Below are 10,892 nucleotides of genomic sequence, written 5' to 3'. Positions count from 1 at the left end.
CGCACTAACAGCATGTCAAACGCTGTTTAAAATCTATTTTTATGGTATTTTTCTCGTAAAATAGCGATAATATTCCAACCGGACAATAGTGTATTCATTCAAAGAGGAAAAGAAAAAACAGCGTGCTCACGTGAATGCGCACATCCAATCTCTTTGTCACCAGGCAGACCACTGACAAACTGAGCTACTATACTCTGCCCAGAGACAGACGCCTCAATCCGCTTTCTGAAGGCTTTAGAGAGCCAATGGAAGCCTTAAAGTGCTACGTAACCCCACAGATACTGTAGTTTCGATAGAGAATCAAAAGAACTACAAATTCTCAGACAGGCCACTTCCTGCTTGGAATTTTCTCAGGTTTTTGCCTGCCATATGAGTTCTGTTATACTCAGACGCCATTCAAACATTTTTGGAAACTTCAGTGTTTTCTATCCAAATCTACTAATAATATGCATATTCTCGTTTCTGGGCAAGAGTAGTGACCAGTTTAAATCGGGTACGTTTTTTTTAATCCGGCCGTGAAAATACTGCCCCCTATCCCAAACGGGTTAAATCAAAAGAAGGAAAAAACAAACAAATCACGTATACAAAACAACGAACGACACTAAACTGTCCTGTCAGGTGCACAGACACAAAACAGGAAACTACCCACAAACCCCCATATACATTGGACCTTCAATCAGAGGCAACGAGGAACAGCTGCCTCCAATTGATGGTCAATCCAATGAACTAAACAGACCAAAAAAACCCGGAACACATAAAACAAACACCCCCTGCCACGTCCTGACCAAACTACAATAACACAACCCCTTTACTGGTCAGGACGTGACACACTCTCAGTAGCCAATGTGAATGTTGACCTGTTTAAAGGTCTTGCTCACAAGGCCGCGGGGCCAGATGGATTACCAGGACGTGTACTCAAAGCATGCGCAAACCAACTGGCAGGTGTCTTCACTGACATTTTCAACCTCTCCCTAACCAAGTCTGTAACACCTATATGTTTCAAACAGACCACCATAGTCCCTGTGCTCTAGGAAGTGAAGGTAACCTAACTAAATGATTACAGCCATGAAGTGCTTTGAAAGGCTGGTCATGGCTCACGTCAACAGCATCCTCCCGGATACCCTAGACCCACTCCAATTCGCATAATGCCCAAACAGATCTAAAGATGACGCAATCTCAATCGCACTCCACACTGCCCTTTCCCACCTGGACAAAAGGAACACCTATGTGAGAATGCTGTTCATTGACTACAGCTCAGCGCTCAACACCATAGTGCCCATGAAGCTCATTAAGCTAAGGACCCTGGGCCTAAACACCTCCCTCTGCAACTGGATCCTGGTGATAAGGGTAGGCAACAACACGTCTGCCACGCTGATCCTCAACACTGGGTCACCTCAGGGGTGTGTACTTAGTCCCCTCCTGTACTCCCTGTTCACCCATGACTGTGTGGCCAAACACGACTCCAACACTATCATAAAGTTTGCTGACGACATAACAGTCGTAGGCCTGATCACTGACAACACACCAAGACCGTCATGAACTGAGTACGGCAATGCCTATTCCCCCTCAGGAGCCTAAAGATTTGGCATGGGTCCTCAGATCCTCAAAGTTCTACAGCTGCACCATCGAGAGCATCCTGACTGGTTGCATCACCACCTGGTATGGCAACTGCACGGCACTACAGAGGGTAGTGCGTTCAGCCCAGTACATCACTGTGGCCAAGCTTCCTGTCATCCAGGACTTCTATACCAGGCGGTGTCAGAGGAAGGCCCAAAAAATTGCCAAGGACTCCAGCCACCGTAGTCAAGACTGTTCTCTCTGCTACCGCACGGCAAGCCATAAGACTCTTGAACAGTTAATCAAATGGCTACAAGCACTACTTGGATTGTCCCCACCCCTCATTTTTACTCTGCTGCTACTCTGTGTATTATCCATGCATAGTCACTTTACCTCTACCTACATGTACATATTACCTCGACTAACCGGAGCCCCCCGCACATTGACTCTTGTACCGGTACCCCCTGTATATAGCCTCGCTACTGTTATTTCGTTGTTTCTCCTTAATTGTTCTATTTTTACTTAACCAACAATGCAGTTAAGATTTTTTTTAAGGGCTTGTAAGCATTTCACTGTAAGGTATTCGGCGCCTCTGACAAATACAATTTCATTTTAAGTTAACGTTACTCATTGTGTATTTATTCCTTGTTATCTTTCTATAATTTTAGATTTTTCTCTCTGCATTGTTGGGAATAGCCCATAATTAAGCATTTCACTTTCAGTCTACACCTGTTGTTTACGTAGCATGTGACAAGTAAAATGTATTTGACCTTATGGGTCCTGGTCAAAATAGTGCACTAAATATGAAAGTGGGTGTCATTTGGGAAGCATCCTTTGTCCTACTTTCCCCAGCAGCATAGGTGTACCTTGTCATAGCAACAATCTGAGAATGACCTAGGCACAACTGAGTGATGAATGACGCAGGAGGACCATGCTTTGCTGTGTGGCATATGCTCTCTGTGTAACCACTAAATCACTTTCACTAGTCTAACCCTGCACAGTGAGGGGAGGGGGAGCACAGGTGGGTTTTCTGTGCGTGTTAACGACTAAGACAAATCTGTGCACCCACTAAAACCGTATTTCCAATTTTGGTAAAACATCTGTCTTGCTCCTATCAAATCTCAAAACATGCTTGATGGTTTATCATCCATGATGCACATTTCATAAATGCTCAACATTCTCCAGTGAAGTTGTTAATGTAAAAGCCTTGCCAATTCTTGAAATTTCAATATTACAATTCACTTGACTTTATCATAATGTTATTTGACACAAGAATTGTAATTGCAATGCTGCTTACCGCCATATGCTCTCCTTACCACATTGAGGCATTTTGAAAATGTAACTTTTTCAGGGCCAATACTGGATGTGAAACCTTACTGTATTCTAGCTGGTGTTGTGCTCTCCAGCATTCCCTTTCACTCTTACGAAAGGGGGGGGGGGGGGGAAGTTGTGTAACAATTGTGGGTACATTTTTATTTGGGATATGGCCTCACCTCCCAAACACTCCCCACTGAGCCAGAAAGGTCAGATCATCCACAGGGATCGCCCGGACAGGGGATAGGGAGGCAGACGAGGGGGAGGGGGGTTGGTATGGGGGTGGACAGGGGGTAGAAGGGTTGACAGGGTATAGCTAGGGGTGGACATGGGCTAGCTAGGAAGCAGACAAGGAGACGGGTGTAGGGGATTGGACACACATGACTGGGCTTGGTTTTCCCCATGCAAAAAAGCACATGCAGTGAGCAAAATAACATTTGAAATAGCCGGTACGACATATTATATTTTCCAAGGCAAGATTGCACACACAATAGTGTCACAACTCCATGTCCTATACTTACGTAGATACCCTCTCGCTCCTTCTCTCTTTGCCCCTTATCTCGCACACTAGCACGTGTGCTCACTTGCGCACACACCGTGATGCTCGAGAGATTATGATGAATTACGCTGTGAGATCAGGCATGATTTATTAGTCTCTCTCTGTGTGTTGTAGGGACCTATTCTGTCAGTGGAAAAATCTATTCCTCATGGTATATAATCCAGACTACCAGTCAGTTGCCTCTCTGGGATTACGACCAGAAACAGCTCTCCTAGCACTGACACACACACACACACACACACACACACACACACACACACACACTCATACAGCGCAACCCCTCGTGTTTGATTACTGTAAGATATTAATAGAACAAGACCACACCACCTTAACCCCAAGACAGTTTTCAAGGTGGTGGCATAACCAAAAATGCGCACGCACACATACAAACATCCACAATCTATGTAAGTTTAAACTGGCAACAAGAAATCAACCAACACATGTATGACTACAGCAACAGGTAGTGCAGGTAATTTACTATTTTTTTTGTGCATAAACTTATATGTTTTGGACTCTGCAATATTATAATTGTCTATGTATGGTGTTAAGGTCATTGCAAATGTGTGTTCAGTTGTTTGTGTGTAAACTGAGCATCAGGCTGCCTCTCAGTGCCAACGCAGTTCTTCGGGAGCGGACGAGCGCATAGTCTGCAAATGCCAACTACAGTGACACAGACGGAAAAGGAGAGAAAGAAACAGGGAGAGAGAGGGGGCAGTGAGCAACAGTGAGTGAGCAAGAGAACTGCAGCAGAACTGGATCAGATAGCAGAGATAGACAGAAAGGAGGGGGGGTGATTGTATGGATTGGACAAGGTTGGGGGAAACGATGATTTAAACGAGTGGACCCCTCCAGAGAGGGAGAGATCCCCCCCCCCCCCCCCAAGATTGTTCCGACTGGAATATCAAGCTTTTTTTTTTGCATAAAATTAATACCTAGAGAGGTTACCATTGGGGGTTCTGGTCCTTTCCGAAGGGCTACTTCCCTTCCCAATTTTCCCATATACCTATTTCTGAAAACGAGAGCACACAAAGAACCCAGGGCACTTATCGAGTGCATCTTGGTGGAACAGGTGTTTTGTTGTGCAGCGATACGGTCCCTGTCCTGTCACTTCATTGTGATGTGTAGACATTTTCTGAACGGCGAAAGAGACCAGTGATGACCAGGACTGATCGAGATGAAGAACCTCAGAGGGTTTTTCCGGTTCTGCCTCACTCGGATGGAGTGGTTCTACCCATAAAGGATCTGAAGAGAATTAGCCAGAACCCAGCAGAGAACATGCTACAGTTTGGCTAAAGAACCTTAGTGAGCAGAGGGGAGACTGGAAAACCTCTGTACCAGAGCAGTTGGAGAAAGGGAACTTTAACTGGAACAAATAGGGATCATCACAAGGTAAGCAGCTGGATGATCAGACTGGCATTGATTGACACCTGTAATGGAATTAATTCACCACCTATTTCTTCAACAGCTGTCTAGATGCCGATTAGTTACCCTGAAAATCTGACAACTGACGTTTTGGATGTAGCCTACATTCTCTGTTAAAATAAGTTGTTGTACAGACATACACGTTTATAATCATGTTATGATAAACATGCATATTGTTCTGAGGGCCGTAAAGGGTCAGAGATGAGTCTAAGAGAACAGTAAGGATATTCATATCTCTGGTATGGTTTGCTGCGGGCATCCTAGCAACTGTATTTGAGCAACCTGCTGTTTATCTGGGACATAACGCATTGAACCTGGGGCAACATGCCAATGCTTAAGCTGTTGTAAAGCTTCTGAACCTGCATGGGTCTAATGGGAACACACTGAGACCAATGAGGAGGACAAAGCTTGAATTCATAGTCACATACAGGTACAGATATCTAGGCTATTAGTAAAGAGTCATTCTCCTCTCACTAAACACTCTAGACTAGACAATTATACTAGGAATTAATGTTTCAAAGGCAATCATTATCAGTAGCTGGAGAAATTATATTCTTCCTGGGAGAAATGTTTATATTTTTTGTATCGAGCCAAGTAAAATATATTGAACATTTATAACATTTTAAAATAATTTCTCCCAGGAACAACATTATTGAATAGTTATCATGGTTTTGGAGCTGTTTGATCCAAATACTTTGAGTAAATAACAGTGTATATACTTGTTTTGTTTAGCTCCTTGAAAGATGAATAATCAAAATAAAGTTAATGTATCATGCAGTTTTTTCCCCCCACTATTAAAAGCAGAACAATAGCCTACTCATTTGCTATTACTGATATTTTACAAGATTTATTTACAGAATTTCTTTACCAAATATTGTTACTCACTCGTAACAACTATTTCGTTCGATCACTGAAATAAGCAAATGGCTGTCAATTACGTCAGAAGTTGAAATAAGTACCTGAAAATCCCTTGTACCAGCACTATATGCACAATTATGTCTTGTAATACACACGTTTTGAGGTCCAATCATATAGTGCACGCATACTCATAATTGTGTCTATTCCTAGGTGTCAGCTGGTCTGAATGGGGATTCAGTTAAAATCAATGGCTCAACAGAAACAGCCATGCTTCCATTTTAGTCATTTATTGTACTTTTTAGTTTTAGTTGATCATCTGGTGAAAATGTATGATTACTGAATCACTGTATAGACTGAGATCAACAAGGTGGTTTATTTGGAGTGTATGTGATTCAGGGCAAAACTTACCCCATGAGCTTTTTCTGAATGTCTTTCATTTACAGTGGCATTTGCAATAACACATTGTACATAATGATTACTAGTTTGAATAGACAAGTATTTACTTGACAGGTTTTTCAGATACTCATAAACGTAAGTGGAATTCATTACATACAGCTACAAAATATGAGACCTTCACAGAAGTTAAAATCATTGTGAAATGTCTTTCTATTTCATACAATTAACATTTAATGAGTGTGCCACTTCACATTTGACCATATTCAATAGAATTTGTAGGTGTTTTTTTTTGGACAGTTAAATTAGCGTATGTCCGTTACTGTCTGTCATCACCATCTGACACCCTATCAAGACCTGTGCTGTGCTCTCTTTCCCTCTTAGTCCACAGCAATAGCGGCACACACATGTAAACCCCCTTCCGCCTTTCTCCCTCCCTCCCGTTTCACAGTTTCTGCCCCAAACCTGCCAGTTTCCAACACCAGCCGGCCAGTCACAAGCCTCCGAGCACCTTCTTAACGAACCAATCAGGTTTCTGTGCACGGCGGTGGAAAACCCAATCAATTAGACGATGATGCTATGAACTATGGGCACACTTGGATTGTACAATATTTGGACCCTATTCAGTCCCACTTTTAATGGGATTCAGCTTATAAAAATGGTGTCATGTTAGTCACATTACACCTAATCTTCTTCCCAGACACTTCTGCCCAAATGCGCGAATGGTCTGGTGGACCAACACATCAAACTTGGCCTTCATTAGTTAGGTTTAAAATAAGTTTAAGAAGAGAAACTGTAGAAATGGGCAGGGTTTAGCAATAATTAAGACTTTTGGACTGTTAAGTAGTGACGATGACAAATACTTTACTCCGTAAGGTCACTCCCATAGAAGTCTATGGTCACTCCCACTAAGGCCAACTTTGAATGGTTGATATCCCAGGCTTATAAACGCAGCAAAAAAGAAACGTCCTCTCACTGTCAACTGCGTTTATTTTCAGCGAACTTAACATGTGTAAATATTTGTATGAACATAAGATTCAACAACTGAGACATAAACTGAACAAGTTCCACAGACATGTGGAAAAATGGAAAAATGTGTCCCTGAACAAAGGGGGGGGTCAATATCAAAAGTAAGTCAGTATCTGGTGTGGCCACCAGCTCATTAAGTACTGCAGTGCATCTCCTCCTCATGGACTGCACCAGATTTGCCAGTTCTTGCTGTGAGATATTACCCCACTCTTCCACCAAGGCACCTGCAAGTTCCAGGACATTTCTGGGGGGAATGGGCCTAGCCCTCACCCACCGATCCAACAGGTCCCAGACATGCTCAATGGGATTGAGATCCGGGCTCTTTGCTGGCCATGGCAGAACACTGACATTCTTTTCTTGCAGGAAATCACGCACAGAACGAGCAGTATAGCTTTTGGCATTGTCATGCTGGAGGGTCATGTCAGGATGAGCCTGCAGGAAGGGTACCACATGAGGGAGGAGGATGTCTTCCCTGTAACGCACAGCGTTGCGATTGCCTGCAATGACAACAAGCTCAGTCCGATGATGCTGTGACACACCGCCCCAGACCATGACGGACCTTCCACCTCCAAATCAATCCCACTCCAGAGTACATGCCTCGGTGTAACGCTCATTTCTTCAACGATAAACGCGAATCCGACCATCACCCCGGTGAGACATAACCGAGACTCGTCTGTGAAGGTCCTGTCTGGTCCAGCGACGGTGGGTTTGTGCCCATAGGGGACGTTGTTGCCGGTGATGTCTGGTGAGGACCTGCCTTACAACATTCCTACAAGCCCTCAGTCCAACCTCTCAGCCTATTGCGGACAATCTGAGCATTGATGGAGGGACTGTGCGTTCCTGGTGTAACTCGGGCAGTTGTTGTTGCCATCCTGTACCTGTCCCGCAGGTGTGATGTTCGGCTGTACCGATCCTGTGCAGGTGTTGTTATACATGGTCTGCCACTGCGAGGACGATCAGCTGTCTGTCCTGTCTCCCTTTAGCTCCGTCTTAGGCGTCTCACAGTACAGACATTGTAATTTATTGCCCTGGCCACATCTGCAGACCTCGTGCCTCCTTGTAGCATGCCTAAGGCACGTTCACGCAGATGAGCAGGGACCCTGGGCATCTTTCTTTTGGTGTTTTTCAGAGTCAGTAGAAAGGCCTCTTTAGTGTCCTAAGTTTTCAGAACTGTGATCTTAATTGCCTACCGTCTGTAAGCTGTTAGTGTCTTAACCACCGTTCCACATGTGCATGTTCATTAATTGTTTATGGTTCATTGAACAAGCATGGGAAACAGTGTTTAAACCCTTTACAATGAAGATCTGTGCTGTTAATTCGTAAAAATCCAAATATCTTTGAAAGACAGCCTTGAAAAAGGGACGATGCAAAAGGAATGGCAACTTAGTCTGGCTGGACAGCTAATCGTCAAACATACTGTCATTTGAGAAATTGTGACTAAAAAAAATAAACTGTACTATGAAACAAAGATGAATGATAGTAAAAAGCTTTGGAGGCACCTTAAATTAAATTTTGGATAAAAAGGCAAACTCAGCTCCATCCTTCATTGAATCAGATGGTTCATTCATCACAAAACCCACTGATATTGCCAACTACTTTAGTGATTTTTTTAATTGACAGGATTAGCAAACTTAGGCATGACATTCCAACAAACTCTGAACCTGCATATCCATTCATAACTGACCAAATTATGAAAGACAAGCATTGTAAGTGTGAAAAATTGTCTATCAACAACGACAAGCCATCTGGGTCTGACAACTTGAAAGGAAAATTACTGAGGATGATAGAGGACTATATTGCCACTCCAATTTTCCATCTCTTCAATCTAAGCCTACAGGAAAGTGTGTGCCCTCAGGCCTGGAGGGAAGCAAAAGTAATTCCGGTACCCAAGAATAGCAAAGCACCCTTTGGTTTGAGCCAGTAATCAGCCTGCTAACAACTCTTAGTAAACTTTTGGAAATAATTTAAATAAATAACCCATAACTCCACCTAGACAACAACATAGGCCTAGGACTATACATCCTTTAAGCAGGGTTCATACAGACATTGGCAAGTCAAATTCAAGGACTTTTCAAGCACTTGTAATTTTCAAGGACCTCAATGTTTACAATTGAATATATCCTATGATTGTACATATAGTGCCTAATACAGACCCCTCCCCAAATACATGTGTGCCAAGCTTGTAGCGTCATACCCAAGAAATATTGAGGCTGTAATTGCTGCCAAAACAGCTTAAGCAAAGTACTGAGTAAAGGATCTGAATAATTTTGTAAATGTGGTGTGTTTTTTTATTATTTTTTTATAAATTAGCAAAAATGTCTAAACCTGTTTTAGCTTTGTCATTATGGGGTTTTGTGTGTAGATTATTTTCCCCCCTCATCAATTTAATCAATTTTAGAATAGTGCTGTAACAAAATATGGAAAAAGTCACGGTCTGAATACTTTCTGAATGTATTTCCAAACACTGTGGTGACTGCATCATGTTATGGGTATGTTTGTCATCGGCAAGGACTAGGGGACTAAGATAAAAATAAATGCAATAGAGCTAAACACAGGCAAAATCCTAGAGGAAAACCTGGCTCAGTCAACAGACACCGGGAGACAAATTCACCTTTCAATAGGACAATAACCTAAAACCAAGGTGAAATATAAACTGGAGTTGCTTAGATGACATTGAATGATCCTGAGTTGCTTAGTTACAGTTTTGACTTCAATCAGCTTGAGAATCTATGGCAAGACTTGAAGATGTCTGTCTAGCAATGATCAACAATGAACTTCATAGAGCGTTTCCTGTTTCCGGTCACAACTTGCAGACTTGCTTACGTGCTGCTGTGCGTTTTGTTGCCGATCTTACTTTGCTACCTGACTACCTCACGGTTTTTACTTTTTCATTACCGTATATTTTTAATTTTTCCCTGGAAAGTCAATTAGGCTATTCTAAGAATTGGAAGCAGAGAACAATTGAAAGCGGCAGCTCTAGCCTTTTTATTTTGCTACACTTCCATTTTTATAATGTTATTTGAGGATTTATTTTAAAGCTGGCTTTAGGCTAAAAACTAACTGCTAGCCTCCGGGCCCAAAACCACTGTCACGTCCTGGCCAGTATAAGGGTTAATTAGTATTGTAGTTTGGTCAGGACGTGACAGAGGGTATGGGTTTTATGTGGTTCAGGGAGGTGTGTTTGGTTAAAGGGTGTTTGATTTAGTATTTCCGGGGTTTTGGTTTATAGTCTATGTTTATGTATTTCTATGTCTAGTCTGGTGAGTGTGTTTCTATGTTGTGTTGATTGGGGTTGGGACTCTCAGTTGAAGGCAGGTGTTGTCTATCTGCCTTTGATTGAGAGTCCCATATATTAGGGTGTGTTTGTGGTTGTTATTTGTGGGTGATTGTTCTGTGTTGAGCCTATGCTAGCCAGACTGTTTATAGTTGTTCGTTTCTTTGTTATTTTTGTATGTTCATTTTTGAGAGTAATTAAAAATCAAGATGAGCATACACGTACCTGCTGCGTATTGGTCCTCCTTCACCGACGACAACCGTGACAACCACCTGTCTCTCATGGCTTCGCTCACCCCTGGATGTACCACCTGCCAGTATCTGAGCCAGAGAGTATCTGTCTTGCGCCAGATCAAGGAGGACGAAGAACTCCTGGACTCCATGGTTGCACAAACCACCTCCAATCGACAACGTCACCTGCCCCTGTCTCGGCACCTCAACTTTTGGGGAGCCTGTAAAGGAGAAACTCCATTCGGTTCCCTTAAAC

The 10,892-nt window shown here is 42.8% G+C and overlaps 1 protein-coding gene across 2 annotated transcripts in view; it reads left to right on the top strand.

Annotated features, from left to right (window-relative positions):
• The first annotated feature begins 3,812 nt into the window (after positions 1-3,812).
• The window catches only part of LOC115192112 (ATP-sensitive inward rectifier potassium channel 12), a 31,172-nt gene continuing 24,092 nt past the window's right edge, over positions 3,813-10,892 (top strand). Inside the window, exon 1 of one of the 2 annotated variants that reach the window (XM_029750262.1) lies at positions 3,813-3,899. The gene's annotated coding sequence lies outside the window, so the exon portion shown is untranslated. Of the gene's footprint in view, positions 3,900-4,322; positions 4,820-10,892 lie in introns of those variants that run through there. The other variant, XM_029750261.1, reaches the window with a different exon arrangement.

This window comes from Salmo trutta, chromosome 4, assembly GCF_901001165.1.
Source record: "Salmo trutta chromosome 4, fSalTru1.1, whole genome shotgun sequence".
Lineage (NCBI taxonomy): Eukaryota > Metazoa > Chordata > Actinopteri > Salmoniformes > Salmonidae > Salmo > Salmo trutta.
The sequence above is the reverse complement of the archived record's forward strand: the minus strand, read 5'-3'. Positions and strand labels throughout refer to the sequence as shown.